The sequence below is a fragment of the Mauremys mutica genome, chromosome 1, assembly GCF_020497125.1.
Source record: "Mauremys mutica isolate MM-2020 ecotype Southern chromosome 1, ASM2049712v1, whole genome shotgun sequence".
Classification (NCBI taxonomy): Eukaryota; Metazoa; Chordata; order Testudines; family Geoemydidae; genus Mauremys; species Mauremys mutica.
The window spans coordinates 322,832,756-322,841,091 of record NC_059072.1 but is presented as its reverse complement, the minus strand read 5'-3'; positions in this window follow the sequence as shown (position 1 = coordinate 322,841,091).

The following is an 8,336-nucleotide window of genomic DNA, read 5'->3' as shown; positions in this document are numbered from 1 at the left end:
GAGGAACTTCACACTGAAGCTATTTTCCCACCCATTCAAGAATACAAGAGTCACTGAAGATGACGACATTTTGATTACGAGGCATAATCCCATAAGAGACCCCAAACAACAATTCAAAGTTGAATTATTTAACCAGGTGCTAGATTGCGCAATACAGACAGTTGAAGAACATTTCATGCAGCTCAAGGAACACAGCAGTATATTTGGGATGTTGTATGATATTCCAAAAACTCCTCTCTATACCTAAAGACCTACACCAGCAATGCAGGGCACTAGAGACAGTGTTGACACACGATGACATGCGCGATATTGATGCGAGTAATTTAGGTGATGAACTGAAAGCCCTTTCAAGATACATTTCAGCTGGATCATCTCCAAAGGCTATTCTGGAATATATGTGCACAAATAAGATGACCACCCTCTTTCCAAGTGCTTTTGTTGCTCTGCGCATACTTCTAACACTTCCTGTAACAGTTGCCAGTGAAGAATGCAGCTTCTCCAAGTTGAAGTTAATAAAAACACATCTACGCTCCACAATGACACAGGAGAGGTTGGTCGGCCTTGCAACCATCTCAATAGAGCATGAGCTGGCCCAGACTGTGGACCTTCAGGAAGTTGTTCAAATCTTTGCAACCAAGAAGGCACCGAAAGCACCACTTTGATTATTCAAACAGATAAAAATGCCAGTGTTTACTATGCAGACAAGAAAAGTTACATTTGATGTTCAGATGTTTGAAAGTTGAGTGTTACTTAAAAATTTTTAACAAGGCATTTTAAATTGTTAGTTCTCCTTTACTGGGGTAGGTAGCAGAGCAGTATCATGAGAGGAGTAGAACAGGAAGAAGGCAGAATGGAGACCTTTCAAAGTTTTGGCCCAAGCGAGGGGACATGGGAGCATCATTTGAGCTCCATGCTTCAAGAGCCAAAAAGTTGTGGGCCAGCCCTGCTCTAAAGATCTTTGGCCTCCTCATCTTTGCTTGTGGAGTGACACTTGAATCTACTGTCTGTCACCAGCCCTACAGTGACATGACAGATAAGCTCAGATATTCAAGACCTCTCTGATCTGAGCAGTGATATAAATGTGCTAGTGAGTGCAGGGCTGGTGCAACCCATTAGGTGACCTAGGCAGTTGCCTAGGGCACTAGCATTTCGGGGGCGGCATTTCGGGTTCTTCAGTGGCAACTGGATCTTTGGCCGCCCGTCGTCGGCATTTAGGCGGAGGGACCCTGTGGCAGGGGAGCGCAGGGAAGGCCGCCTGCAGCAAGTAAGGGGGGGCGCGGCATGCAGGGGAACTGCTCCCCACCCCAGCTCACCTCTGCTCCGCCTCCTCCCCTGAGCACGCCGCCCCACTCTGCTTCTCTCCCTCCCAGGCTTACAGCGCCAAACAGCTGATTGGCGCCACAAGCCTGGGAGGCGGGAGAAGTGGAGCGGCGATGGCGTGCTTGGGGAGGAGGCGGAGCAGAGGTGAGCTGGGGCAGGGAGCTGCCGCTCAGCTCTAGGGTCCCGATTTTATAGGGACCGTCCTGATTTTTGGGTCTTTTTCTTATATAGGCTACTATTACCCCCACCCCTGTCCTGATTTTTTTACACTTGCTGACTGGTCACCCTACATGGCTCCCTGGGCTGGGGGGAGCTTCCGCGGGGGGGGAGGGGGCCCTCAGGGCAGAGGAGGGGTGGGGAGCTGCCACAGGGCTCGGGGTGGGGGCGCAAGGTGGAAGTTTCGCCTAGGGCGCGAAACATCCTTGCACCCGCCCTGAATGAGTGCATGTCACTCCCACAGAGATGTGGTAATTTCCTGGCACAACAATAACACTGGACTGCAGTCTGCAAGCCTGTTTAGGCCTTGGGGCTAGATGAACCTGTTTGGGTCTTGTACAGTTAAGGCACATTATTATGCACGTATTGAAGGGAAGAGACCAGTGATGGTAAAGGTCATGCTATCACTTCCTCATCCATTGCCAGGACTTATTGGCAGGAGGGTTAACTTGTTTAATTTGAATTAAATAAACATCTGGTCTATTGTTCTTAGAAACATACCAGTTTGATGTCTGCTTAAGATCATTCTGAGTCTTACATATTTTTTTACTTTTGTGCATAGCTTGTTTTCACCTCATTCTCTTTCATTTTAATTGACGTATAAAGGTAGTTATAAAGTGATAATGTCACTTGCAGAATCTGTTTCAGTTCAGAAAGAAATTTGTCTCATTCTCCTATTAATGGATGTCATCCTTAATAAAATATAATAAACTGTACAGGGTATTCCAAGAGAAATGTCAAAATATGACTAAACTTTGAATAATTTATTTCAAGGGAACAATAGAGCATATTCTTAAAAAGGTGATTGGAATTGTATAATCTGATCTTGATTTATGAGCAGGTCTGTATTTGAATTTTATTTGATGCCAGGACTGAAAGATGTTATTCGCTAACGTTTGCATAAAACTGACACTTGAAATTAAAATACATTTATTGAAAACATTAATTTGTGATTTGGCTTTAAATGATGGAACATAAGGGGAAAATAAATGTTTAAAATAGTAAAGATTCTGTCTTATCAGACAGAGGTTCCCATTTATGTCTAACATGATGTGTCACGTAGTGAATCCTTCAGGTGATTACATAGCCAGATGGTAAGAATACCAGAAAGACAAATTTCAATAAAAATTTTCGAGATTAGGGGCCTAAAATTAAGCTCCTACATTCATATATTGGGCATATAAACAGAAGATTTACTATATACTTATACACACAGGTTTGAAAATGTTGCCTTATATCATTTAAAATAGTAAAGAAATCAAAATTATGTTTTAAATCCTTTGTAGAAACAATATCTAAAAGTTATATAAATATTTAAAGATTTTAAGCTCCCACTTTCTTGAACTTAAGCTTTGTTGTTTGAATGAAGCTCTCTTTTTAAGATGGGGGGAACTATTTCCGGCAGTAAAAAATAAAAAATTAAAACATACTATAGGATCTTACTCCATTTATTTTCAATTTCCATTCTGGGAGTTTGAACAGAGGCCCTTAAAGGTATCCTAACATATTTTAATGAATTGTAATAGTGTTTTTAATCTATCTAGTCTTTTCCACACCAAAAGATTCCAAAACATTGGACAGACTCATACCGGATCCATGCAGCTGCTTCTGGAGCAGGAAGACAGTAATCCAGGCAGAGATCCAGAAAAGAAACAGCAATACAGGAGGAGGGGAAAAATTTGGCCAAGGACAAAAGGGTAAATACTTGCTCTTACAAAAAGCACAACAAGCTCTTTAATGTCCACGAAGAAGACAGGATCTCATTTTTAAGGTCTCATTTGAAAGACCAGACAGTAAAGGGAATGGAATTCAATTTAATCTACCTCAGCAGGAAGAAAAGCTCTGTCGCACCTGCCATCCCAGGGAGTTTCTTACCAGATAAGATTACTAAAACATCCCCTGCAGCTATTACACAAATTAAAAAACTAACAAGCCATTTGGGTGATTCCACATAAAATGAGCCAGTCATGAACACATGAAGCTACACAACCTGCAATCAAACTACCATCCTTCTAGAACGATGACTGGCAGTTTACTGACTGGGGCTGCAAGAACAATAGTAGAATTATTTGGTGTAATTTGAGAAACCATAATAGTGACTTTTGATAATGTGATTTTAGGAAGCTATACACTAAGGACACCAAGAAAACAGTGTATTAACTTAGTGTACAAAATGTAATTGGTTCAGACCTGTCATCACTAGAACAAATAGGAGAGGTAAACCAAAGTATTGTAAATACTTGCATGTTGGTAAGTGTTCAAATAAAAAGAAACAAGAATGTAAACCCTACATTCAAACTGAACCCAGATTATTTTGGTTTTGTTATGAAATAGCTCAAGATAGTGATTTTACAGACTTAGCAACACGACTTCTATAGGCAATTGAATCAATTAAAGTAAAAACTTGTGATGCATTCATTTTTAAACATATTATACCCATTTTATTATTTGGGAGCCAGATGGTTTACTGGAAATGACCAACCTTTCCCTCACCTGGATTGCTAGTATTATCACTGGCATCCTTACCAGAACAAGTCGGATATTGTTTTTATTTATATTTGAGCTGTAGAATACAGCATTTAATGTCCAGTGTTCGGTGTTACCATTTGTACAATATTCAAAAAGATCTCACAAAACTAAGTGATTGGGCAACAAAATGGCAAATGAAATTTAATGTGGATAAATGTAAAGTAATGCACATTGGAAAAAATAACCCCAACTATACATACAACATGATGGGGGCTAATTTAGCTACAACGAGTCAGGAAAAAGATCTTGGAGTTATCGTGGATAGTTCTCTGAAGATGTCCATGCAGTGTGCAGAGGCGGTCAAAAAAGCAAACAGGATGTTAGGAATCATTAAAAAGGGGATAGAGAATAAGACTGAGAATATATTATTGCCCTTATATAAATCCATGGTACGCCCACATCTCGAATACTGTGTACAGATGTGGTCTCCTCACCTCAAAAAAGATATTCTAGCACTAGAAAAGGTTCAGAAAAGAGCAACTAAAATGATTAGGGGTTTAGAGAGGGTCCCATATGAGGAAAGATTAAAGAGGCTAGGACTCTTCAGTTTGGAAAAGAGAAGACTAAGGGGGGACATGATAGAGGTATATAAAATCATGAGTGATGTTGAGAAAGTGGATAAGGAAAAGTTATTTACTTATTCCCATAATACAAGAACTAGGGGTCACCAAATGAAATTAATAGGCAGCAGGTTTAAAACAAATAAAAGGAAGTTCTTCTTCACGCAGCGCACAGTCAACTTGTGGAACTCCTTACCTGAGGAGGTTGTGAAGGCTAGGACTATAACAATGTTTAAAAGGGGACTGGATAAATTCATGGTGGCTAGGTCCATAAATGGCTATTAGCCAGGATGGGTAAGAATGGTGTTCCTAGCCTCTGTTCGTCAGAGGATGGAGATGGATGGCAGGAGAGAGATCACTTGATCATTGCCTGTTAGGTTCACTCCCTCAGGGGCACCTGGCATTGGCCACTGTCGGTAGACAGATACTGGGCTAGATGGACCTTTGGTCTGACCCGGTATGGCCTTTCTTATGTTCTTATGTTATGTTCAAGTCTCCTGAGGGAGAAGCATTATTAGAGATAAGAGATGTCTTCATCGATAATGTCTCGGTTGTATAGCAATGTACTGCAGGTACTGTAGCAGTATAACCTGCTGCTACTGCAGGTCTCCTGGTATGGCTGTATCTGTTCTGGCCATTGGAGGATGCAGTACATTTGACTCCTATTAAGGAACTCCTAGCCCTGCAGATACATAGAGTTCAGGCAGCAGAGGAAGGAGACAGCAAAGGGTCTATGAGGCTATTTCAGATCACATGCATGTTCTTCCTATTGCCTCGCCTTCAATTTTCTAGACCCAGGAACACAAGAGTAAGGACTTCTGAGACAGGTGGTTGTGGATATCAGGTAGGAAGGAGAAGAGTTCTGAGAATGGGAATGAGTTTTCTGAATCTGCACCACTCTTCTTTGTCCATGGCTTTAAAAGCCACAATCTGCCCTACAGTGTTAGGACTGATGGTTGGTATCCTCTTTTCTGGACAAAAGGCCTGAAAGAAGCATTTTTTTTTCTGTTACTACTGTTTCATCTCCTCATACTTCCTTCAGAGAAGAGAAATAAATAGGCAGTTTCCTCAAGAAGTGTACGGAGAATAAAACTGTAAGCTTCAATGCAGCTCCTAAAAAGTTCTGAAATAACATCATGATACCACGGGACAAAGGCATTGAATTTTCAATAAAAATCAACAGCACTTCACTGACTTCAGTGAAATCAATGCTGGTTTTCCCCACTATAGATTTTGGCCCTAGGTGTAAAAATCTCAAGCTCCTTGCACACCTATTCCTTCATTCCTAAGAGTGCAGAGTAATAAAGGGCTGAGATGCAGGTGAAGAAGGGTATGTCTAAGGGGACACAGTCTTCAGTGCAGGCTTGAGGTTCTCATCTACACATTCCCCTCTTGGCCTTACTCTTTGCTACTAGACAGCAGTAACTTGGCAGCCATATAGCAGCAATGCTGAATCAGGTTCTTTTGAGAGCCTGTTTTTTATTTTTTACACTGCACTTATAGTCATCACACCCCATAGTTGCATTGTGAGGGATCATACCGTAGAACCTCAGAGCTACAAACACCAGAGTTACGGACTGACTGGTCGACCAGACACCATGTGAAACTGGAAGTGACCAATCAGGCAGCAACCGACACACAAAAACAAATACTGTACTGTGCCTGTCTTGCATCTTAAAGGTAGGCACATCAAGGCTGCCTGTCCCCACCCCTCCTCACCCCCACCCCCACCCACGGGGCAGCCACTTACTGCAAAATGCTGGGGCTGCCAGCCCAAGGCAGGCAGAGCCAGCAGATCAGGAGCAGCACTGGGAGGCAGGCGGGGAGACTGTGCTACTTTCACAACCTCCACACAATCTTGAAAACTCATGCCAGCACTGAGCAGGGAACTCAGCTGCTGAAACCTGGCCTGGAGTGTTAGCTGCTAGATCTGGAGAATTTCAGAGTTACAGACAACCTCCATTCACAAGGTGTCCTTAACTCTGAGGTTCTACTGTACTTTAAATGAACTTCCTTTTCAAAAATGTTTTATTACAGGGTATTCCAGTGTACAAGGTTTAGCTGGGGCTTGACCCTCTCTGGGGCGGCGGGGAGCCACACCAGCTCACTAACTGCAGTTGACGTTTGGGGGAATTAGTCTGTCTGCGGGGTCTCCCTCAGCAGCCCTTCCTGTAACTGAAATACGCACTGTAAGCCCAGGCCCTGGGTCAGAGTGGGGCAACAATGAGTCAGGCACTCAGGCAGGGCTGAGCCGTGACAGTAGACCCAAGCCTCCAAAAGGCCTGGGAGAGGGGGAGACTGCCACCCACAAGTTGGGTGGCAGGGGGGATGCAGACCCTCCCACTCCACTGCGTCCCAGCCCGGGGCCCTAGCAGCGGCAGAAGACATGCTGCTTAGTGGGGATCCTGGCCGCAACACACTGACATGGGGTCTGGCAGTGCTGCAGCCAGACTAGGGTCAGCTGCCCCTGAGCTACTTCCAGACTCCCCCTCGGTTAGTACCTGGGTCAGGGTGTTGTTCTCTGCGGGGGTGGGGGGGGTCCAGCACCATAAGTTCCTCAGGGGAGCGGGCACAGGGCAGGTCTGGCAAATCCTCTGGGTAGCGGGCGCAGGGCAGGTCAGGCCAGTTCTGGCCTGCAGCTTGGGCCACAGGGGTTTCCCAGTCAGGGCTAGACTGGAGACATCTGGTCTCTCTGGCGGCTGGGGCATTACTTAGCTCTGAGGGCAAGCCTTTATACTTCTGGGTCACTGCCTGACCCGGTGAGGGGTGGGCTCAGAGCTCCCTAGCTCTGCCCGCTCCAGCCTCCGGATGGACTCCGCACCCTCCGGGGCAGCAGGGAGCCACACCGCCTCACTACAGCCCAGAGCCAGTATAAACAAAATTATGGGGTCACTGTGTCAATGATTTATTAAAGTGTATTGATCATTACATAAATCCACAGCTCCTTTGGCTGTCTGTCAGCTACTATTATCCTTGAGCATATTTTGTAATGTGGGTGGGGCCGATAAGCCTCTAAGGCTGAGTCATGGTAATCTAAAAGGCCATGTGATGTGGAATGGGTCAGATAAAGAGAACCCCTCTATTCAGCACTGGTAAGGCCACATCTGGAGTACTGTGTCCAGTTTTGGGCCCCTCACTATGGAAAGGATGTGCACAAATTGGAGAGAGTCCAGAAGTGGGCAAAGAAAATGATTAGGGGCCTGGAGCACATGACTTACGAGGAGAGACTGAGGGAACTGGTCTTATTTAGCCTGCAGAAGAGAAGGGTGAGGGGGGATTTGATAGCAGCCTTCCACTACCTGAAGGGGGGGGTCCAAAGGGAATGGAGCTAGGCTGTTCTCAGTGGTGACAGATGACAGAACAAGGAGTAATGGTCTCAAGTTGCAGTGGGGGAGGTCTAGGTTGGATATTAGGAAACACTATTTCACTAGGAGGGTGGTGGAGTACCGGAAGGGATTACCTAGGGAAGTGGTGGAATCTCCGTCCTTAGAGGTTTTTACGACCTGGCTTGACAAAGCCCTGGCTGAGAAGATTTAGTTGGGGTTGGTCCTGCTTTGAGCAGGGGGATTGGACTAGATGACCTCCTGAGGTCTCTTCCAACCCTAATCTATGATTCTATGAATACCACACTGAGTGAAAACAACAAGGATTCCAGTGGCACCTTAAAGACTAACAGATTTATTTGAGCATAAACTTTTGTGGGTAAAAAAC